At 38.3% G+C, this 25,550-nt stretch overlaps 1 pseudogene; it reads right to left on the bottom strand.

Annotated features, from left to right (window-relative positions):
- Positions 1-5,359: 5,359 nt before the first annotated feature.
- LOC149532313 (homeobox-leucine zipper protein ATHB-15-like) lies at positions 5,360-25,350 on the bottom strand (annotated as a pseudogene).
- Positions 25,351-25,550: the final 200 nt, after the last annotated feature.

The following is a 25,550-nucleotide window of genomic DNA, read 5'->3' as shown; positions in this document are numbered from 1 at the left end:
GCAACTAGATCATATATGTAATAAGAACCTTGAAAAATATCTCTTTGACTATATAAAGAGATACATGTTTAGAAGAAAATATACAGACATACATGTTTACAAGGAATTTTTTTTTTTTTTTTACATACATACCTCTTCTCACCCTTGAAGAAAATTATAGAGCTAGGGCACGTGGATCACAAGGGCATGACACGACAATGAAATCGCAGAGCAAGGGCACAACATGAAAATGAAATCACAGAGAAAGGGCACATAAATGAAATGCAGAGATCAGGAGGGCACAACAACCAAATGTACACCGATCACAAGGGCCATGACAACATTCACAACTCTGTAGTCTCATTCGAAGCTCTCCACCTCTTTCACATGCAACTCTCCAAAATCAAAACAAATGGAAAATGATTGTCATATTTTTTTTTATGCTTTCAAGGGCGTCACAATTACAACTCCATTGTCAGTATTGCGACAACATCGAGGACAATTGGAAAAAAAATGAAAATGACCACAAATTACACCATTGTCGTAAATTGTCATCGCAATTTGACCCCAAATATTGTAGTGTATAAACTTATTAAATCCTTTCAAGTCATGATTTTTGACCACTCCTAGTTTTTCAAAAATCAAGGTTTGAAATTCTTTGAACTATTGACAACTATTTTCCTACAAATTGTTATGAAAATATAGCAAGTTGTAAACCTTTTTGACATCCAACATGTAAATTTGGGGCAATATCAAATATTTCATTTTGCACCTTTTTAAGAGTACATAAGTTTAAAAAATCATGTACTCAAAACCTTGAAAGTAATTGTCTTGTAGCATGATATTATCAAGCAAAGTTTTGTATTCCTTGTGTGATTGATTTTCTTAGTGCATGGGAGTGGAAGAAATTTTGCAAGGATATGTAGAAAGACCTAGCACCCAAGACATATGTAACATGACATCTTTAAAGATGTAGATTCTCTTAGCATGATCTACTTTTCTAGTGAAATGGATCAAATTTAGACACTATTTTGTGTTATTTCTTCCCTTTTTTTTATTGGCTAAGGAAAATAAATCACCACCAAATGTGAAAAATAGAAAAAGAAACTTCCAAAGTTATAGAAACAAATCACTTGGTTCAATTAAATGTTGCATTATCAACCAAAACTAGGAAGTAGATTTGGGTAAATAGGAAACATTTCAAGGCATCTTAAATTGTAGGCTTGCCAATGTAAAATGGGAATAAATAAAAAGACAACAAAAATAAGTCTCAATAATAGGTTTATAAAGTTAAAAACAAGTAGGTGAAATTGTTACGAGAAGCTCTATTAGTAAGGAAACATGCATGACAAAAATGAAGTTATCTTGCAAAATTGTGAAAGGTTAAATACTAGAAAACATAAATGTTGCAATTTTAAAACAACCTGATATGTATGTGAACTAGTTCCTATCAATATGGATATAATCTAAGACCTCAAATGTCCATAGAAAAGAAATGGAACACAAATAAGTTTACCCATATTCATGACACGATTTGAACTGTTTCCATTTGTTTCTTTTTTCAATGGAACTGAGATTGTTATGTGATTTGAGTTGGTTACTGAAGAAATGAATGTTTTCAACATAAACACTAGAATTGTAAAAAAAATAGACATAACCAACCAAACTTCAGATAGATATACAAAAATGATTCTGGATTTGAAAATTGAAGCCCAATTTGGTAGAAATAGGGATGGGAGACCTAAATGTGGTCAAGAGGTTTTTTGTATGTTAGAACTTTCTTCCAACTTGTAAAAATCTACTTTGTGATCTTGTGTCACTTTCTTTTTTGGATTTGAACATATTGTTGAAGTTGATGAAAGCTCAACCCCACAGCTCCCAAGAATCATTTACATGAAAACACCTGTCACTAAAGCATGTAGAAGCTGCAAAGCTTTGTCAAAAGTAAATGTTGATCTAAAGAATCTCCACTGAAATAGAACCTGACCAAGTAGAAAAGACTATGATTTGCATTGAATCAAGAAGGACACAAAGGAAAACAAGTGAGCTCAAAGATACAAATGACATGAAATGCCAAAGCCTGAAGAGCTGATCAATCAATCCAAGGAACCATGAGAAACAACAAAAGAACCCCTCTCTAATGCAGGCAAGGGTGAGGTGATAGGAAACTGAAAAATTCAACCAAAATAACTTTATCTCAAGGAACCATGATCAAGATGCACAAAAGAGTACATATGTGTGTACCAAGGTGATCAATATCAAACACGTCATGAGGCTAATGTCACAGAAGGGAAGCTCACTAGACAACGGAAGATGGAAAACAAAGACAAAACATCAACCCCCCATGACACTTTACTCATGAGTAGTGTATGTACAATAAGGCACAAGATATAATGAATCCCAAGAATGCAATAATCTGCATGAGTGTCCTCAGATGACACTACTCAAATCATAAGGTAGAAATATTGAAACGATAATATAGATGGAATATGGCACTTTATCTTAGTGTGTTTGCAAGAATGCATATAAATGATGTCTAATAGACTGAAAGAGACATAAGACTAATACAATAGATAGTACAAGTCATGAAAAATCATCTAAAGTAACGAAATCAATCCTTAGACCTGAAACAACTAAGATATCCACCAGAATGCAAAAATGCAAAAGATTGAATAGAATGTTCTTGGAGAAGAATTTAGAAAAATAATTAGCATCATTGGAAAGATTCAGAAGACCTTTCCAATGATATAAATAATTCCCAAATTGGAGATCATATGCTCGAGATATGCCTCTCAAAGTGCAAAAATGTACACTTGACTTTGATAGCATAAAAAGTCATAAAAAAAGCATCAAATATGAAAATCACCAATACCACTGTGATAGGTGTGGAACTAGCTTTTTGACAATATCTCATTTTTGGAAAATGAAGTTTGTATGCCCGAGATATAAGCAAAAATGTGAAGTGTTGGTGTTTGAAAATGCTGAAGGGTTTTCAATTATCCCACTGAGAAATTGACATATCTAGGGGTAGCTAACTCCCATTTTCAACATGCCATTTTTGACAACAAGCCAACTATAAGGCTTGACCCTTCTTCTACTTCAGGTTCTGCTAAACCTAGGCGGGTGGACCTCAGATTCAATTGATACCGTAACAGTGCAAAACATATCCCTGAATCTATTAAGCAGATGAAAACCCTTATATCTCCTAATAACTTATGCAGTGATAAAGAAGTGCAGTATTAAATTACAATTCTATGGAATGCACAAGCTGAGCGAGGGTTAAACTGTTCTAGCTCTTCAGCATAAAATGTAAAGATGATTTGAATTTGATTTTTGATTTTATGTGGGTGGGGAAAGCGGATGAAAACCAAGTATAGACAACAAACTGATGATCCTGTAGCTGATCAGTGCCTGATCCATTGGGCAATTCATGAATCTCCCTCATGCATTTTGGATATCTGATACGTATTCATATATTCAGATATATGATCTATCTATTCACCTTGTAAATAGACATCAATGTTCAACTAAATCTCATTCTTACCTGATATCCCCCTCAATAAACCTGCAACCCTGTTGAATCTCTGAAGCATTTACATAATTCCTTGAATTACAAGCAATAATGAAACAACATACAACCTTAAGGGACTGCACTTATGATCTAGGCTCTTTGTTCAAAGACCATAAAACATCACAGCTCCACTGAGGAAGAAGACAAGATTCAAACTGAAACTAAACACTTGTTGTTCCTTGTATTGATTTCCTTGAAATAATACATAAAAAATGCATGAAATTGACTCATAAAGAACCTAATAAACCAGACTATACAATGAGAAAATGTTGTCATACAAGAGAGAAAATGATGGGAATGAGAAGCTGATGGGATGGGAAGGGGGTATCACAGCCAAAGAAAAAGCTTCATGGTCTAGAATCAACACCTCCTAGATCTTCCATTCAGACTTCATCAATTCCAAGGACAGTTCTGCTAACTATCTTCACTCCAGAGAAAACTGTCCAAAATTCCAACCCTTACAAAAGAGAAGAAGAAAGCATAAATAGAAAGGAAACATAACTCGGATTGAATCTGCAATTGACAAGTGTCCCCTCTGAATTTCTTCCTAAGAAGCTGAAAAAGCCTCTCTATCTTCTCTCTGTAACTGAAAATCAAATCTCCATCATTCTGACTCTACAAGGCATAAAATATCTCAGATATTTGGATTGGAAGAAATAACTGATTTCTGATGTTGAAATTGAATGCATGGTAAAAAGTGAAAATCAGTTATATGACCTGAAAAGGCAAAATAAACTTTTCAGATTAGTTTTCTTCCATTTCTAGGATTCAACAAGCCTTCAAATCCGCCCTCTAACAAACTCTAATGATCAACAATCAAATTTGCCTGTTCTGCTACCAATGCCTCGAAAATCAAAAAATGACCTATAGCAGGAACTGGTGAATACCTGTGCACAATCTGACTCCATATTCAGAAATTTCGGATTCTCCCGGTTCTGGTGGTATATTGAAGTGCCCATTTTTGACAAAAATCGCCCTAGATATGGCTCTCTGAAGATCAGGTCTCCATTCATGGCTCCATTGCATTATTGTAAAAAATTTAACATTTTCATATAGTTTGAACTATATGAAAAATCAAATTTTATTTAAAATATTATTCTGCCCCTGCATGTGAAACCTTAAGAAGAATAAAATAAACTTTTCTTTGAGACCTCTGAATTTCTCCTACCTTTTCACACTAGCTTGATGACATGTGTTAAGACACGATTGGTTCATTTCTGTTCTTAGTCATCCACCTCTAATTTAGCGCCACGTGTCAGCATGATATTTATCCACATTGCCACAGTGTCAGTGGCACCTGTCATCTTCCTAGCGCGATTCACTATGTCACCATGTTAACATTCATGCATCTTTGCCTTAGTGACATAACGACCACCGTCAGATCTGCCACATGGCACGATCTGGTGCAACATTGAAACTTGCTCGCCACATCACCTCCCGGTTGCCACTTGTCATTCTTTGGTTCGTGCTGATGCATTCAGGCGGGACCCACATCTATTTCAGCGCCTCGCCAGATTCTTGGATTTTCTGGCAAGTCGCCATGTCGCTAGCCGGAGTTTCTCAACTTTTCCAGTGGCAACTTGGCAACCACCGGATTCTGGCCATCTTTTTCGGCATCTTACTCTGACCACTCAAGGGGTGCTACTTGGCAGCGTCTGGTTTGCTAACACCACCACATCATTGCCACACGGGACCCACGACTGTCTATCAGATTTTCATGGTTTTCTGACGACTCGCTATGTCGCTACCGGTGGCGACTTGGTGACCACCGGATTTCGGCCATCTTTTCCGGCATCTTACTTTGACCACTCAAGGGGTGCCACTTGGCAGCTTCTGGTTTGCTAACACTGCCACATCACGGCCACGCAAGACCCACGGCGACTTGACGACTACTGGATTTCAGCCATCTTTTCCAGCATCTTACTTTGACCACTCAAGGGATGCCACTTGGTGGCTTCTGGTTTGCTAACGCTGCCACATCACTGCCACGCGGGACCCACGACTATCTACCAGATTTTCATGGTTTTCCGGTGACTCGCTATGTCGCTAGCCGAAAATCCTAGATTTTCCGGCTAGCAACATAGCGACTAGACTTTGAAATGTGATGACATCACCGGGTTCTTGGGAATATTCGTTCAAAATTGACGCATTGCAACCTCTACGCTGGCCAGCTCGGACCCGTGCGCGTGGCTAAGGCTTTAGAGACCTTTATCTTTGAGACACTTTACTCCCGTGTGCTTTAGTATTTAAATAACAAAAACTCCCCTTGTACAAGCGATGTGAGACAATTCGTTTTAATTTTCCCTCTGCCCTGTGCTTTCCTCTGCCATTCGTTGTCCCTTCATAATTTGTGCAATCACTATCCTCGGTTGTTGAATGTAATGAATGAGGAGGGGCGGTTCAGACTTTGCATCTTTCCTTCATCACATCGGTGTGCCTGCAGTAGACATCTTTCTTTCTTCTCTGTCTTATAATGTGCTGTGAACTTTTCCTTTCTATATGCTGCTCTGCCTACACATGGCATCTCCTGCACTGGCAACTTTCTCTGTTTACATGTTCTTTTATATTGCACACTGTACATATGCTTCTCTTCAAAACAACGGCCTCCAGATGTTTTCATTGCTGTGCAGCATTTAAAAGAAACATTTTCATTTTGTCCTTGCTGTGGGTTTCATGTTTTACGTGAGCTTCCTATATCCCCTCTTTCAACAATTTTGTCTCTAGCGTGATTTGCTCCAGTCGTTGGTTGCTCTTTTCAGCAACGTGCCTGTCTCCTGGCTGCTAACTTCATGGCTTTGACTACTGTTTTGGGCTGCCGGCTTCTTATTGCGTGGTCTTCTTTATATGTGGGCGTTCTTCATTCCTACCACTTCATTTACCAAAGCTTTGACTACATTTGAGAAAGAGCACAGCAATGTGCGTTCTTGTCCTCCGTCCCTCCCAACATAAATCTTTTGGCCCCCTTTTTAATATGCAGCAGCTTTCTTCTTTCACAATACATTTCTATTCTGCTTCCTCTTCATTTTGGAGCTCTTCTTTATCGGATATTGAAATTTAAAAACTAATATGTTTCAAGCCCATATTATATTCTCTAATTAATACATTATCCTTTATTTTATTTTATTCTTTGCACAACTCCTCACCATGCATTCCTTAGTAGCTTATATAGAACATAGGAAATTAATCTTTCGTAGTAGCTTGTAATCTTTTCAAAGCCATTCATTGATGCTCACCCACGAAAGACGTGAAGATGATGTTTAAGGATGTTAGAGGCTTCAAAATGCTTTCTCATGTTCCTTAACATCTCATGTATCTAATTTGATTGTTAAATTATCACTATATGATCCATAATAATATGATGAATTTAGCCGGGCCCAAAATGGGTCTGGCTAAAATTTTTTCATTTTCGGACAACTATAACTCCAAACTGATCCATAGAACATCTAATACTGATCGGAATCAATTTCAAACATTATTTGATCGTTAAAACTCATTTCATCACTTCTTGTTTGCAAACTGTGAATTTGTGTTTGGAGGCCTGCCAGTTGGGCTTAAAAATTGACTCAATCAAGTAACTAGATCATGAAAATTGGTACGAGTGTTCAATCCTACACACTCTATCATACTGCAAATTCTCAGCCCATGAGAAATTCCCAGTCAAAAGATTTTAATTTCTGAATATCCATACTTCAATTACCCTGTAGGCAAACAATGTTAAAAAACGTAAACTGGGCTCGGATTTGGCATTATAAAACTGGGTTATTGATCACTTGGGGTTCTAAAAACTAAGATATAGGTTCTTTTCCATGAGGAGAATATAATTCTATGGGTTGGGCTCATGACGAATCACATGACACATTTGGTGAATTTTCGAAAACATGCACTTGGTAATTTTAAACTAGCAAATATGTCAAAAAGTAGTTTTTGGTAAACGAACAGACATAAGAAAGTATGCAGATGGATTCGTCATGATTTGAGAATCGGCATACTTGAAGGATTTTTAGGACACAACACAATGGTACAATCTGTTTAGGCTTACCAATCACGAGATCAAAGTTATAACGTGCCAAATAGGGGTACGGATCAATCTGGATACCTTGGCCGTAACAAAACAATGCAAACTGGGTTTTTAATCATGCTAGCAAATTGATCAGATGGATTCTTCATGACTTCAAAATTGGAACATATGAAGTGTCTGACCCCTAGAACACAGTGCAAAAATAATTTCTTCATTTGGGTCAACTAGGTCAAAGATATCATTGGTCGAACAGGGCTTCCTAGAATTGTGAACAACTACACAAATGTACAAAATAGTAAATGACCAACTTTGAGGGGTTTAAAACCTAGTCAAACAGATTCGAAATGACTTGAAACTTGGAACATAAGTTCTCTAGTATGCATACTAAACATCTCCAGAGTGGCGGGCCATGACACATTCCTAGGTAAAAGATATTCAAAGACAAACTGGGCTACTGTATGCATTTTGACACCTGGGCAGAATTCTGAATTTTTGAGCAGAATTGTTAATTTTGACACTAGCTCAAAATGGGACTTCACCGAATGATTCAAGATGGAAAAATAACATTGTGGATCACATGCATATGTCAAATGAAAGGTGTTAAGCCACTCAAACACCATCTAGGCCTCAAACTGACAATCGACCACATATGCATAAAAGGCACTTTAGGGCATGATTTTCTCAAAATTTTCTATATGTGACTCAAAATTGACCATGCAATTTTTAGTCCCAACATGAAGGTAGGTCCAAATAGAGCCTAGAGAGGTGAGAGGCTATGCTGATGCAATATTGACGTTAGCAAGTGACGAGCGTAAATTTGACGATCAAAAGACCTTTGAGGAAAAAAATACCTTAAAAATGAACCCTGCTAGAAAAAAGTCCAACCGTCAGATCAAAGGGCCAGTGTCAGAAAAACATTCTGGTGGCCAATATTGCACATGTGAGAATAAAAGTTTTATGAAATAAAACTTTGGAACATGTGTCAAAAACCACCACCTCAAAAACATGCCCAAAATATTCCAAACCTCGAATCATGTTAAAAAATGATCTCGAAAAGGAAAAGCCACTTCTAAAAATGGTGCTCAAAGGGTCTTTAAGAATGTGTGGGGCCCACAAGAGCAACTCCAAAAAAACTGCCTAGTCAAGCACAATAATAGCAAATATTGCCTTTAAAAGGACCAAGATGAGAACCTAATTGAGAAGGAGCCAAGGCCATGGAAACCCTCTATACAGATGCTACAAAATTCCAGACATATTGATGAGCCATGGATACAACATTCTCTTGCAAATGGCTCTCCTAAGTGAACTAGAAAGCAATTGTCAATATATATCTTAGTTTGCTTAAATTTCCACCATAATCATTAGGTGGTCGAGCACTTATTGGACCAACCTCAAGTGCAGATGCCAGGTCTAATGTTCAGTTTGGACTAGAACTATCAATTCAAGAATTCAGGGGAATGACTCCAAAATTTGAAGGCAACAAAGGAGCACTTGTTAGAAAGGCCAGAGTTTTCATTTGCACCAAAAGATCAACCTGTCAATGCCCGATACAACCAATAGTCTTATAGAACCATAGGGGGCAGTTAAGCTATGTCACGAACCCTGCGAGGGATGTTGGCCCACTGCCAACAATCCCCCTCCTAGTGTCACTTGTTGTGGCCTATGGGATTCAAACCTATGACCAAGCTCTGATACTAATAGTTAGAAAGGCTAGAGTTATTGTTGCACCAAAAGATTGACCTATCAATTCCCGATACAACCAATACTCTTATAGAACCATAGGAGGTGGTTAAGCCATATTATGAACCCTATGAGGGACACTAGCCCATTGCCAATAACACTACCAATCAAAGATGCATCTATTGGAGAAATCACAAACTCAACACAAGCCCCAATTGCATTTTCATCAATATTCCACCACATAGTTGCAAAAGGCACATATCTCTAGATATCAATGCTTCCTCCTATGTGAAGCCATTGCACTCCAACTTTATGACCTCCAAGAACTCTTCATGTTCCACATTATGGGCCAAAGGAAGGATGACCTGACCACCTCCAACTACCCTAGCTTTTGCTTAGGATTTTTGCACTCCCATAAACAAATGCATGTACTAGAAGAAAAGAAAACCTCTCAATCAGGTGCAATCAAGGATAGATAAAGGCACCAGGGAAAGCTTGTAACAAAAGCATGGTGATAAACCTAAAAACATAGCGGATACAAGAACACAAGTGCCAAAATAGAGAAACACTCTTTTCCACCACCTACATTCATAAATTAGGAGGCACAAAACAAGCATACCTTTCAAAACATGTACAAAATAGGTGGTGGAATGGACTACAAGGTGGATCAATGACTTCTACCAAAGCACTAAATGCACAGGAAGCTTGGGAAGGTAGTGTGACAGAGCTCAAGAAAAAACCACATAGACATCAAGGCAAGGAGATCTACAAAAACCATCATGCACCAAGATGCTCTGAGAATCACAAAAATTCCCTCAATAACCACTTGAAATGTGGCAAAAACAAAATGCCTTGTAACCACCCATTGCATTGACAGTTCTTGGTGACTAGTGAATCACCCGAGGCCTGTTAAAAAATGTGACATACCAGCCCATTCTTCAAAAACTTGGGGCATATCTCAGAAAGAACAATCACCAGCAAGCAAAATGTTAAACACCTAAAATTGTGGGGTGTGATTGCCTCGAGCCATGTGTTTAGAAGTTTAAGGCCAGAATACATGGTGATGTCTAGTGTGGCGACAAGGTATGAGTGCATGCCTAAAGTCATGCACAAGGCAACACTTGCAGCTCGCACTCTCCAATTCCCTAGTATAGTGACAGAGGTGTGGTGTCGCTCTCCATTATCCCTCAAACTTGATGGCAATGCTCACCTCAAACTGTGTGTGCCTTCCTAGAATTCCATAGATTTGAGGAGCCAAAGTGAATAGATGGTAGCACATAGTCCAAACAATGGACATTGTCAGTGCATTCCAAAGTATGGGGATAGTCGTACAAGCCTTTTTACATGAAAAATATGAGTTTGAACAAAAAAGTCTCACACTCATAAAGTGCTTTTTAAAAGTTCTTTTTAAAATTCAAACAACAACACTTTTTTTTAAATGAATACCTCTAAATTTATTTTTTGGAAAAATAAAAAATAAATGTTGCCTTGATTTGCGTGTTCAAGTAAAATGGCCTAGATGCAAATTTTTTTTGCTCAGATTTCAACAACATTCAAACTTGACATATTTTATATGGAAATGGGGGTTCTTGAGTGCTCTTAGCTCAATGGTGATGTTTGTTTGGGTTCACAGTGCTCCAAAAAATGGTCCCCCAAACCCAATAATTTTTTTTTGGAAAGCCAAAGTTTTGAAAATCGATGCCGAATCTCTCTAGAACAAAATAGGGGCATGAAGATCTGGGGCGTTGATACTATGTTGAAGTTGATGAAAGCTCAACCCTACAACTCCCAAAAATTAGCTGCATGTTAACACCTATCACAGAAGAGAAAAGCAAAAGGCTATGGAGGCTTAAATTACCAGATCCATAGATGAGACATTCTTGATGAGCAAAAAGATAAATTTCTATATTCAAAAATGAATTGTTTAATTACAAAGAGAGAGATCATCCTTATAAAGGAGATCAAAACCCTAAAAAGGTCTAACCTAGGTTGCATAATAATAATTAATAAAAGAATTAATTATTTTATGTCTAAAGTTTAGCTTAAGTAAACTAGAGTTAATTAGAAAATATCTAATTACTCTAACACATACACATAAAAATTGGGGGCGATATATTGTGTTGTATAGGGACTTGTCGAAGTCAAAACATTTGTTGGTGTTTCCATCTCCATGAAAACTATGACAATGAAAAACCATTAGTTTCCTAAGGAGTATAGTAGAAAAATACTATTTAAAATGTTGAATGACAAATATTACCTCAAGTAAGTAACCTGTAGCATAAAGTCCCGCACAAGGCTTGATATGAAGGCCTCCACCATATTAATGCATAATTTTATCATGAAGAAACACAATGTAGTGTTGAAATCAATGAAAGATCAACCCCACAACTCCCAAGAATCACCTGCATGCAAACACTTGTCACAGAAAGAGAGAAACAAAAGCTATGGAGGTTGGAATTTTTAGATCCACAGATGAGACATTCTTGATGAGAAAAAAGATAAACTCCTATAATATAAAAAGTGAATTAATATACAAAGAGATCATCCTTATAAAGAAGATCAAAGCCCTAAAAGGAAAAACCTAGGTTGCATGATAATAATTAATAAGATAATTAATTATTATCTGCCTAAAGTTTTTCTTAAGTAAAATAGAGATAATAAGTGACTTAATAATTAATTCAATATGATTTAATTAATAAGAAAATACTTTATTACTCTACACCCCCCCTTAAGATAAACTTAGGAAGTAGCTAAAAACCTTGAAACTACTACTAAAAGTAAATTTGGGTCCCGGCAACAAGGCTTGATGAGGTACCCAAGCATAGCCAATTTTCTGAAAAGATGAGAAATAGAGAAAACCACATAGGAAAAACTCTACTCCAAAAGAGATGGAAATAATGTTGAAAGAACTAGTGAAGGATTGAAGAAATCTCCAAATTAGGGAATGTCTCAGAAGATAGGAACAAAATATGATCATGAAGAACACCACTGAAGCATGAAGCTGCTAACACTACCAAACTACTGATCTGAAGAACCTCCACTGTATAGTGACCAGGTAGAGAAGAATAAGTTTGAGGAGGTGATCAATTGAAGATGGAAGGTATCTTCATGGCCTCCAAAAATAAGAATGAAAGAATGTCTATATGGTAAATAATCATCTCACCGAAATGCATAGGTATCCAGCCACTACAATCGCCTAGTACATAGGATCAAATACAAAATACATAGCTCACTCTATTGAACCAAGAAAATAATAGAACCAACATAACTCCCCTATAATGCTGAGAGGTAAGACATGAACACTAAACTTGAATGCAATATCTCCTTGAGAAAGAAGAACCAAGAACATTGAGAGTGCAAAAGAAGTACAAACACCTATAATGGCACATATCATCGACACATCATGAGGCTAATGTTGTGGAAGGAACACTCACTTGACAAAGGAAGATGATGAATATGGCCAACATAAAACCCCCGAGGCACTTTATAATGTAGTGTGAGTACAACGAAATACAAAGATGTGCAACATCCTGAAATGTACTAGAGTGGCACTTTATCTCAGTGTGTTTGTGAAAATACTACAAAAGGATGTCAATAAAGATCAAAAGAGACATAAGGCTCATCTTAAGAAACAAAATCAATCTTTGGACCTAAAAAAATCAAGATATCCACCAGAATGCCAAAAAAAAATTGAATGGGATGTGCCTGGAGTAGAATCTGTAAAATAGAATGTCTCAAGATATGTCTCCTGGAGTGCAAAATAGAACCTTTGACTGCATAAACTACAAACTAAACAACATTAAAAGTCCATAAACTACATTATCAAGATGGGCTCATAACCAGCTTTTCGACAATATCTTGTTTGTGAAAAACGAAATCTGGATGAGCAAGTTATGGCCAAAAAACCACATGTAGGTCAAAATAGAGCTAGAAGGGAAAAATAAAAATATTTACCACCTCAGGATCCATCCCAAAATGCCTCGGGAAGTGTGACAAGTTCATACAAAAGTTGGCTTGATTTTTATACCAAAAAATCTCGATGTGCATGCCAAAAAATCTTGATTTTTGACCAAAAAATAATTCGTGTTAAAAAATCTCAAATTTTGTGCCAAAAATATACAAATCATTGCCTCTAGAAATGTGCCCAAACTGGAAGCAATATTTTTTTGCCTCAGATTTTAGCTATGTCCAAATTGGACAAATTCTATATGAAAATGGAGGTTTTAGGGTGCTTTGAGCTCAACGGTGAGGTTGGTTTGGGCTCAAAGTGCACCAAAAAATGGTGATGCCTGATCCAATACAAAATTTTTTAAAAAAAAAATTAAACCCTCTAAAAGAAAAAATAGAGATTTGAAAGCCAAGCCAATCCTCTCATAAATAGAACATGGCAATGAAGATCTAGAGCTCTGATACCATGTTGAAGTTGATGAAAGATCAACCCCACAATTCCCAAGAATCACCTACATGCAAACACCTATCACAGAAAGAGAGAAACAAAAGCTATGGAGGCTAGAATTCCTAGATCCACAAATGAGACATTCTTGATGAGAAAAAAGATAAATTGCTATAATAATAAAAAGCGAATCAATATACAAAGAGAGACCATCCTTATAAATTAAAGGATCAAAACCCTAAAAGGTAAAGCCTAGGTTGCATGATAATAATTAATAAAATAATTAATTATTATCTACCTAAAGTTTAGCTTAAGTAAAATAGAGATAATAAGTGACTTAATAATTAAATTAATATGATTTACTTAATAAGAAAATACTTTATTATTCTAATGTGTAGTTGATCATGTTGTTGCAACAAAGTTATATTCTTGAAGACATTTTTTGTAGATCTATAATTGAATTGCTTGAAGATTTATACTTGAATTGCTTCATTGAATCTTCTTTTAGGATGAAGGAATCAAGTTACACTATTAAAAATTTTTTTTATGAAGGTTGATAATGGAAAGAAAATTTCGCTATTTGTGAAGAAAAATTTCATGTATCGAAAGTAAGGTTTAATTTCAAGGATGGGGATGTTGGGATCCCTAGGCTAGGTAAAAAAGTCATTACAATAGTTGATAATTGAGGAATGCACCATGTATGTGGAACTAATCTTGAAACTAAACAATCATGTATATATTAGGCACAACTGACAATTTGGGTCCAAACTAAGTGTGAAATTGTAAAAGTATACAATTTATGATACCACACAACTCAAGATGAGACATAAACAAATAAAAAATCAAATGTAAAGAAAGAAAAGTAACAAAAGTTGTAGAAGAAGAAAAGCTAGAGGTTGACAAAATGAAAGAAAGAGAGCTTAAATATGCAGAGAAAGGGGAGTGGGAAATATTTGTGAAGAGAAGCATAGACCCACTAAAATGGTCATGTACAATGTACCAGGAAAATATATTTTAAGAAAAATGCTCTTAAGGGGCTCAGGCTTCTTCCGAGATGAGGATTTAATTGGTATATACAAAAAGAGGAGAGAAGGGGGGAAATGACAACCAATAAGAGATGGAAGCAAAAAGGCATGCTTGTGCAATGAAAAAGTTAATATCATCAATTTTGGCTACCACAATAAGGCAACACAACAATCTAGCCATAAAGAAAATCAATTGATTGAATAGTAGAAAGAAAGGAACTAACATAAATTGGGGCAACTAAACTTGGAGATTAAATGTTAAGTTTTGTGTGCTAAAATAAATAACATTCAAGGCTAAACCATATGTACTTTAGTTTGTTGGAATCAGAGGTTACGATTGAAGGTGGGGGTCTGGGTTAGGGCCTATTTGTTATGGGCATGATAATTAAAAGATTCCTACATTTGAAGGGTACACAAAGTTGATGGATTGGAAAGGGCATAAAGAAATGGAAAAGGGTAGGCTAGTATCATGATCCTATTGAAAGGAAAATAAGGGCATATCATTAAACTAGAAAGTAAAGACTTAAATATTATTTTAGTACCATGGAGGACTGGACTAGATTCCTTGGTTGAGGTGTTGGTTATGATTTGTTAGTTTGATAGATGATCCTTTTTTATTCAATGATTTTCATTTTCTCACAGTAAAATATTGATTAATGGTTAAGAGGGTTGACATGATACAAAGTGTTAGTAGAAAATATGTTTACTTGGGACGTGTGGTATTCTTTTGGAAATATTTATATCACGACATCATGGAAAGTTCTTGATTCTCTAAAGAGAGATTTAATAATGATATAGGATTAATTAGATTTATGAATTGTATAATAGTTATCTTGTGAGCTTCTTATTCTTTATTAAGAGAAATTCAAGTTTTTAAGGGACCTCAAAACCTTATATAAAATGGTCACAAAAGATGTTTAATGGGAGCCCTCAACAAGAAACAAATCAAGACCAAAACAAGAGTTTTAACAACTGTCTCCTTCAACTTGGAACAAACATAACACAAGAACACCATGTAATCAATATCAAGAGAAAGCATCCAATATTCCTTCTAACATACCTAGAAACCATCAAACATTAATATTTTCCTTTTCCCCTTTCTTGTGGGACCAATCATATCAAAAGAAGATGAAATCTCTAAAGATGTTTAGCTTTTTAACATAATCCAACCCTCTTCCACCTTTGAAACCTCACCCTACCAAGCCAACTATTCCAGAACTAAACTCCCAAAACCCATTGGGGGTGGGGGGGCGAGGGGGGGACAACACACTGCACTTAAAAAACCACTTGAGAAGAAAGGCCAGCCATGACCACAAAGACAACACCAACAACATTGTCACTAGAACAATCAACCTCCTAAGAGAAAGGACCAACAACATCCAAAGGTACAACAACATCAAACTCAACAACATTGATCCCTATCATGATTCATCATAGAAGCATCAGGAAAAGAATCCACAGGAGAAACCTTTGACATGTTGATCACAACACAACCATCATCAAATAAAGATACAATAATATCCCATTTAACCACCTAGGAGAAGCTCTTTTGAGAGGAGTTCTCTTGAACTAGATAATGATGAGAAGTAGCACCATTCCACCAAGAAGAAAACTTCTTCAATTTCTCTTTCTCTTGATGATCACAACACAACCATCATCAAATAAAGATACAATAATATCCCATGTAACCACCTAGGAGAAGCTCTTTTGAGAAGAGTTCTCATTAACTAGATAATGATGATAAGTAGCACCATTCCACCAAGAAGACAACTTCTTCAATTTCTCTTTCTCTTAATTTCACTTAGCCACAACATTCCTATTTTTGAAGTGTCTTCTACTCTCGAAGGAATCCATTCATAACCCAAAGGTTGGATCCAACTAGCCTTAGGAAGAATAAGATTAATTTTCATAAGAAACCCCTTAAAAATGTCAATGTCCACCAATATATGAGAATATGTTGAGTGAATAATATTAGAAGGCTCCTCATCCACCATCAAAATGTCCCTGAGAGTCTCACCCAATTCTTCAAAAAGTAAATCCACCCAAAGATAAATTGGGAGGTAGGGGAATTGAACTCAGACAACAACAAAAACCATTCTAGCTAAAAAATGACAGCTCAAAATACAATACATGTCCACAACCCTCTCAAATTTGACTATAAAGAATCTCTTGGTCATTAGAAAAATTTGGACCATCCTAGAGATGATGGATTTCAAATGTTGATAATCCAAGTATGAAAGTCTGGTAAATAGGGCCAAAAACCTATAAATCTATAGATCAGCACATTGGAATAAAAGTTAGAAGGAACCTAATCAATGTCTTCCTCCATCTCTATCTTCAACTCAATGAAAATAGACTTACATATAGGAAAATGCTCTGTCTTAATAGATTTCATCTTAGAACCATTCCTAGCATTTGGACCATTATGACCAATTCCAACTACGACATAATCCTTAGTGCTAATAATAGTTGAGTGACCTCTAAAAGAGGCAGTAATAGGCTTTGGAGCAATAGGAATATCTCCAAACCAAAAGGCCAAACAAGCATCAAAGAGAAAGGAGGCCCAAATGAATCCAAAGGAGCAATCCCTCAAGCTATAAAACCCTTGACACCAACTGTCGTAGGAACACTATCAGTCATGGTAATAACAACTTGTGAAGAAAATGAAACCGGAGAAGGGAAGCCATCAATTAGTGAATTAATAGCACCTATAGAATGTTTTTGATAAGATAAATAGGTTTTAAGGGATCCTGAAACCCATAAGTTTTACAAAAAACAAGGCTGATAATAAGCAAAAAGAAGCCCAGCCAAAACAGAGGTCCAACAGCTAAAAAAAGCCCGAAGGCCAAGCCCAAAAAAAAGGCCCACAGAAAGGCCAGAAAACAAACAAACTAAAATAGACTACAGAAAGCCTGTCCAAAAGCCAAAAGCCAGAAAGACGAAAATAAAAAAGACAAGAAAACTAGTCTTCAGTAATCTTCTCCATTTCCTGCATAGTTTGAGCTGCTTCGACTATCTTTTGTTGCTCCTTTGCCATTTGATCCTGGACCTTCTCCATGCCCTGATCCATGTTCTGTCCTCCCTCCTCCACCAGGAAGCCCCTGTCCTTAATTTTACTAGCTAGGGATTGGATGTTGTCATTCATCGAACTTAGGAGAGAAATCATCTGACTTGCCAGGTTGTGGTTGTAGTTTTCAAGATTTCTAATTCTTCTTTCATTTAAGCTTTCTCTGTTATCCTGGTCCTCCTGGCTGTCAATACCAGTCTTTTTCTTAGTACTTTCCATCTGGGATACCTTTTCTCTAACTTCCTCCAGCTCATGGAAGAGCCATTTGATTGATCTGAAGTTGTCAATCATACTACTGTGGGCATTATTTAGAAGGTTCATTCCAGTCTCCCTTGTGTTTTCTGAAATGGCTAGGATAGCTGGGTCTATGAGCTCATTGAGCCTAGGCTCCTCCAGGTTGTCCACCAAGATTTGAGGGTTCATAACTTCCCTAAAAATCCCCATAGTAGCAGTCCTCACATTGAAATTTTTCCAGGCCTTTCTTCTATTATTGACCTGCACTTCCCCTTATTCTCACCAGTGATGACATTCACTTTTTCCTCCGAAGGAGGCTGAGATTGGACAGGGGAGAGGGGAAGAGGAATAGCATCCGTCTTCTAATTTCTAGTATCCTTAACTCTCACTACCTCCCTCTTCCATTTTTTCCTAGGTTTCTCCTCTTCCAACTCCTCCTCTGACTCATTGTCAGAATCTTTCGTATCCATTTCCTCCTCCTCCTTAGCATAACTCTCTTTTTCTTGAGCTTGGTCGTGATCCCTAGGGCTTTTCGTGCTGGGAGTTGTAGCTGTGGACTGTTTCCTGCCTTGACCTTTATTCTTCTTTCTTGAGGTAACATTCTCCTCCTCCGAGCTAATGCTCTCAATGTCATCAGAGTCTAAAGAAGAGCTGGAGCTGCCTTTGTCAACATCCTCAACTTGAGGAGGGTTATTGCATATAGAATGAGCTTTGAAATGCTCATGGATGAGGAGCAATAAACCCTCATGCAAAGTAGGGTTAATAATGGTTTTCTTCTTGAAACTAGAGATAGCCTTGTTCATAGAAGTGAGAAGGTAAAAGGGAATGGAAATTCTACTCTTATGGAAAAAATGATTTAAAATCACAAAATGGTGAGTTCTGACCCGATCAAACCTAGGGTCCAGCGTAACATAATCAATGAGGGCATATAATACATACCTCCAAAACTTCTTTATAGTCTCAGTCACATAGAAAGACTCTTTTCCAACTTTTTCATCTCTGCAAAATTTTTCATGAACTCCTTGACTGCATTGGACGAAAGTTTCTTGTCCCTGTAGAATTTGAAACCCTCCATAGGGATACCGGTGACCTCCGCAACCACCTCCTCTGTGATTTGGAAAGAAACCCTGTTCACCTTGACCTTGCCATTGTTCCACAAGTTCACCATGCTATTGGTGACCTCAGGGTCAAAACCATGGATTTTCTCGAAAAAATTTGCAACCCCGCCCTTTTCCAATTTTTTCCAGACTTTGCCCATATTCTTCCACTTCTCCACTGCACCCACCGGCTCCTTTCTGCTCCATTCTCTAGTCATGACATCCATTTTTCTTCAACTATTCTCATGAGCCCTAATCTCTACAAAATTTTTGCAGCCAAGATTTTGGCTCTGTTTCTATTATTGGGTTCGTGATCATTCGCCTCTCTGATACAATAGCAAGTGAAAATGATAATGATCCTCCAAACGTGTCGAAATGATAGAAAAAATCCCTTGAGATTACAAACACCAAGAAACTTATTATGGCTCGTACCAACATCCAATCTTTCTTTATTAAACATGATAACAGTTAGATTGACCCATACTTCCATGGATTTTCTCTAGCTCGATTAGTGACTTAGCCTCCATCGAAAAATCTTTTCCGGTATACCAAGTCATCTCTTTGTCTACTTCCACCCCTTTGTTAGTGAACCAGTCAGCAACTGGGTTTGCCTCTCTAAATGCATGAGTGACGTGGATCTTCTCAAATTTTGTGAGGGTGGCACGTGTCTCATCAATTATATTTGCAATCGACCACGAGGAGGGGGGGGGAGATTCTATTAATGTTGTTAATTATGTTTTTGGAGTCCCCTTCAAGCCAAAGTTTGTAAATTCCAGCTTCAAAAGCCAACTTTACCACACTACACGCAGCTCTGGCTTCGGCCAAATGGTTAGTCTGGGTACCAAGCGGGAGAGCAAAATCCGTAATCCCCTCCCCAAAACTGTTTCTTATAATTCCATCACTTCTAGAGGGGCCTGGGTTGCCCTTAGAAGTGCCATCGAAGTTGGCTTTTGACCACCCTTCTGGGGGTAGAATCCATTTGGCATCCTGTCTTTTTCTTTAACCGTCTTCCTGTCCCCTATATCAACTTCCCCCTCCTTCATCACTTGAAGGTTTTCTTTTATGTTTTTCAAAATCTTCCTTCCAAGAATTATTGTCGGCTCCTCTCTGTCCCCAAAAATTCTGTTGTTCCTTTCCTTCCAGATGCTCCAGTAGAAGTGAGGCAAAAACCAGGCATAATTATCCTGTCGGCCAACAATTTTACAAAGGCTTTTCCAATGATTGAAAAAGTCGATAAGGTTATCTGGCTAGCACCAGAGAATCTCCTTATCCTAATTAAGAGAACTCCACACCTCCCTAGAAAAGTCACATTGAATGAAGATATGATTTCTCGACTCATACTGGTTTTTATAGAGCGGGCATCTACTGGGCATAACATGGCCTCTCTTCATGAGATTATCTTGCATTAGGATTTTGTTCTGAAGGGCCAGCCAATAAAATATGTTGATCTTTGGAGTGAGGCCCGTGAGCCAAGCATCTGCCCAAGGGGGTTTCTCCTTTAAACCCCAAAGAGAGTTGTAGCTAGAAGCAACAGAATAACTTCCATTGGGATTATCCCTCCAGACCAGCTCATCCTTATTATTACTAGGGATTGAAGAGTTAAGCATAGTCATTATTGGTTTCAAATCCTCAAAAATGAGGGAAAGGTCTCTCCATTCCTGACCAACCCTGTAATTGCTTACTTTAAACCCATATAGCTCCATGCATTCTTGCACCCATCTCTCAAATACTGGGTTGTTAGAGAGAGGGCCTTGACATAACCACCTGTTCGACCAAAACTGAATATCCTCTCCATTGCCTAGTTTCCAAGAGATCCTCGCCTTAGCCAAGTCCCTGGCCTTCAGGATACCATTCCAAATAGTTGACCCTTTAGGAATGTCCTCATTGAATAAAGTAAAATGAAGAGATGGTCTTCTAAGGTATTTATTCTCCAGAATGTCTCTCCATTCACCAATGTTATTGAAGATTTGCCAGATTTTTTTTGCAAGAAGCGCCTTATTGAGATGGGTAAGCTTTTTGATGCCCAGACCACCATACCTCTTGGAGAGGTAGACCTTCTCCCAGGCATCAAGAGGGTACCTTTTCTTTCCTTCAAGTCCGGTCCATAGAAAGTCTCTTTGGATTTTCTCCATTTTCTCTGCAAATTTCACAGGAATTCCAAAGAGGCTTAGAGCATAAATGGGATGGTTCTGAAGAGTGGATTTGACCAGTAAACATTTCTCAGCCTGGCTGAGAGAGGCACCTTTCCATCCAACCATCTTCTTGTTGAATCTGTCCAAAATGCCATTCCAGAAAGAGTCAGGGGGAGAGGAGCCCAAGGGGAGCCCTAGATAGGATGAGGGGAGAGAGCCCACCCCACAACCAAGGATTCTAGCAATTTTTCTTTGTCTGACTACAGGGGTGTTAACAAAGAAGGTCGAGCTTTTTTTCCAGTTAATCAGCTGTCCAGTCCCTTTGGAGTAAGTATCAAGAACCTCTTTCGAAGTCTTAGCTTCTTTCATAGAAGCTTCCCCCCCCATTATAGTGTCATCCACAAATTGCTGATGAGTGAAGGGGGCATTTCTCGGAGAAGGCTTAAGCCCTTTAAGACTTCCTTCAGACTTTTTACGTTCAATAAGCCTCCCAATGCATTCAGCTAAAATAATGAAGAGGATAGGAGAGAGGGGGTCTCCCTGCCTAAGACCTCTAGAAGGTTTAAAGAAATCAGAGGGGGCTCCATTAATCAGAACATCAAGAGAGGAGGTGGACACCAATTGAGAAATAAGTTTACACACTTTATTGTCAAAACCAAAGGCCTAAAGAACCTTCCAAGGAAGGACCAGTCCACCCGATCATAGGCTTTTGAAAGATCCAGTTTGAGCAACATACCTTCCCGCTCAAAAGCTTCTAAAGAATGAATAACCTCATGAACCATCAGCACCGAGTCCAAGATTTGTCTCCCAAGAACAAAGCCAAATTGTTGCCGCGATATGATCAGATGCAAGATTTTAAGCATTCTGGAAGTGAGAACTTTAGAGATGATCTTGTAGAAAGAGTTGCACAAACTGATAGGCCTGAACTTGTCGAAAGAGTCAGCCCCTGGGGATTTAGGGGTGAGAACCAAGAAGGTAGCATTTATCTCCTTAAGAATACTTCTAGCTCTGAAGAACTCCTGAACTACCTTAACCACATCCCCCATGACCACCAGCCAGTACATTTGGAAGAAAAAGGTGGGAAATCCATCCGAACCAGGAGATTTGTCACCAGGTAGGGAGAAAAGGGCCTCTCTAACTTCCAAAGCATTAGGAATAGCATAGAGAAGTTTATTTTGGTGAGGTTGAATAATCTAAGGAATACAAGAGATGATATCCTCTTGGTCCTCTTTGGAAAGCAGGGGGTCCTCGGAGAGAAGAGAAGAGAAGAAGGAGACCGCTTCAGCCAAGATATCTGGATCTTCAAACAACAACACCTGCCCCTTCCTGATTCCAGAGATCCTATTGTTAGCCCTATGTTTTAGGGTGGAGGGATGAAAGAACTTCGTATTCCGATCTCCATCCTTAAGCCATGTGATTTGAGATTTTTGCCTCCAAAACTTTTCCTCCCTGTTGATTATGTTATGAAGATCTGATAGGATCAACAACTCAGCCTCCCTATTACTCTCATTATATCCTTCCTTCTATATACTATCTTGGATAATGGATAGATTGTCTGACAACTCCTCCTTGTCATGGAAAATATGGCCAAAATCTGACTTGTTCCAAATTTTTACCATCCTCTTCACATTGTTGAGCTTTCTGGTGACTCTGAACATGGCTGAGCCATCAACACCAATCCCCCACCATCTTTTGACATTATCCAATAAGTTGGGGTGAGTAGTCCACATTTTCTTGAACCTAAAAGGGCAATTTCTCCTAGGCTCAAGAGGGGACACCGCAAGAGAAATGGGGGAGTGGTCAGAACCAACTCTAGGAAGCAGAGATAATCTACAACTAAAAGAGTGCAACCAATCCGGGGCAATTAAAGCTCTGTCCAATCTGACTTGAATGCAGTCCTGACTAGCTCTCTTGTTAGACCAAGTAAAGGTACCCCCCGAGAGCTCCAAATCCATTAGGGCTAGGTCATTGATGAAATTGGAAAGATCCTGCTTACTTTCCCAATCCGGGGGCAATCCTCCCATCTTCTCCTTGTCCTCCAACGGAGAGTTGAAGTCTCCCAAGATTATGCCTTTCTTAATGTCACTGGTATGCACCAACTTTCCAACTTTGACCTAGTAATTTTTTCTATCTCTCTTGTTGTTAGGAGCATAAATGTTCACTAAAAACTAGCAATCATTAGTTTGCAAATGTTGAACTCTACAGAAGAGGATGTTATCCTCATCATACTCGGGCATTATATTGAAATGTCTGTTATTGAATAATAGCAGCAACCCTCCAGATGCTCCTTCTAAGTTTGAGGCAATTCCATTCATGTTGCTGTTGAATCTAATATTTTCCAGATTTTCTTTCTTCATTTTCTTTTCCTGGATAAGAAATATATCAGGCCTTTGATCCCTTATCATATTCCTTACAACTTCTTGCTTGTGGATTCCATTGAGTCCACAAATATTCCATGAGAGGATCTTCATGCTTTAATTGATGAGTAGGCTTCCTAGATGGTGCGCTGCGTTCCATCCATGATGTTTCTTCTTGCTTCCTCCTTTCTGATTTTATTCTTGTTTTTCCTTCCCATCGGATTGGTTTTATGACCAAGATCTGCCTTGGCCTTGCTTCTAGTTGAAGAAAGAGAGGCAGGAGAGGGTTCTCGACTATTCTTCTTCTTTCTCCTTCTGACTTCTGTCTAGGGTGGCTCTTCTTCTTCTTTACATAAATCAAACAAAGCATCTAGCTTGGCCAATTGTTTTGATGTTGAAGCAGACAGCCGTTCTAAGATTGTATTCACTATCACAGGGGGTTCCCTACTAACCAGGTTTGTGGAGTTTTGAGACATTGGTTCCCCTTCCTTTTTTTCCCTCCATAGAGGCCGGGACAGAGGAAAGGTTCAGATCAACCTCCTTAGAACTGTCAGGAATTTGAGAGTCCTTAATACTTGCCTCTTCGAGATTATCCTTGGTTTCCTTCACATGGGAAGGGTTGGTTTTGACCTCAGTTGTCTCATTCCCTTCTCCTTCCAGTGCATCCACTACAACTTGGAGGTCCCAGGGTTCAGCTTGGTGATCAGGAATAGAATCATTAGCTTTTCCTTTAGCCTCTCCATTTTTCTTGACTTGTATTTCTTTCTTCTTCCAAATATTTTTGGGAACATGAGGAGCTTTCTTCCCTCCTTGAGGGTGGTCCTTTCCCCCCATTCCCTTTCCTTTGAATAGTGGGCAGAATCCAGCCTTGTGGTCTGCCTTCTTACAATGGAAGCACACAAAAGGAACACTTTCATAGTCAATCTTTTGGATTCTACTTCCCAATCGAGATTGAAATTCTATAACTTGAGGCATATCCTGTCCTTCGGTCACTCCTACACATATCCTTGCATAGGTAAGTCTCTTCTTAGCTTCCGTTACAGGATCAATGGAAAGAAGCTCTCCAAAAGACCTGGCAATGACATCAAAGATGTCCTCATGCCAGTATTCCATGGGCAATTCTGAGAGTCTAATCCAAACTGGAGCCTAGGATAGGAAATCATTATTCAAGTCGAGATTGGAAGACCATTTCTGCAAGATTAAAGTAGATCTCCCCAGAGACCAGTTCCCTGTGCACAGGATTCTGGAAAAGTCTTCTGAGCAAGAAAACTCAAAGGTCATGAAACCTTTAGCCATTGTTTCCACCTCTACATGCCCCTTTAAATCCCATTTGTTTCTGGAAAAAACCCTCACAACATCAATGTTGGGCCTTGGCCCTATAAATTTTCCCACCAGAGTATTCGCCATACTAAGAATATTGTGGTCTATAATTTCCTGAGGAACTTCCAGAGCAAAGATACCCTTCTCCTTGTTTGATTTATCAATGAATTTCGAGAAAGTTGACTTACCTGATGGTTTGACTCCAAAAAGGTTCGACCAGCACCCCCAGGCCCCAAGCGGCCCACCGCCTAAGTGAAGGGGAATCTTCTCACCTGGGTGAGGCAGCAACTCCTGTGGGTCCCCATCCTTTGAGGCTTCTGCATCATTCACCTTTGATTCCTGCCCTGCAGCTGCGGATTGCCCCCCAACGCCCATGTTCTCCTGATTCTCGCCTAGCTGCTGATTCAAAATCCCATTCCCACCTTGCCGCTGATTCAAAAACCCATACCCGCTCGCTCCGCATGCCCCACTCCCCATTCCTTGTCATCGCGTTACTGGTTTCATACCCGTTCGCTAGCACCTATAGAATGTTGAGATCTTTTAATATTCTTGTTATTCTAGTGTTCCATTACATTTGTGGCAGTCTAAGATGATTGGTTATAAATACCATTCAATGATATCAATAGAAAAATCCATGATTATGATGGTGTCTCTTCTCACCAATGAAGTAGTCTCGG

Source organism: Cupressus sempervirens, chromosome 10, assembly GCF_028749045.1.
Source record: "Cupressus sempervirens isolate cs-2001-9-10 chromosome 10, ASM2874904v1, whole genome shotgun sequence".
Classification (NCBI taxonomy): domain Eukaryota; kingdom Viridiplantae; phylum Streptophyta; class Pinopsida; order Cupressales; family Cupressaceae; genus Cupressus; species Cupressus sempervirens.
Note: the sequence above shows the minus strand (reverse complement) of the source record. Positions and strands in the feature narration are given on the sequence as shown.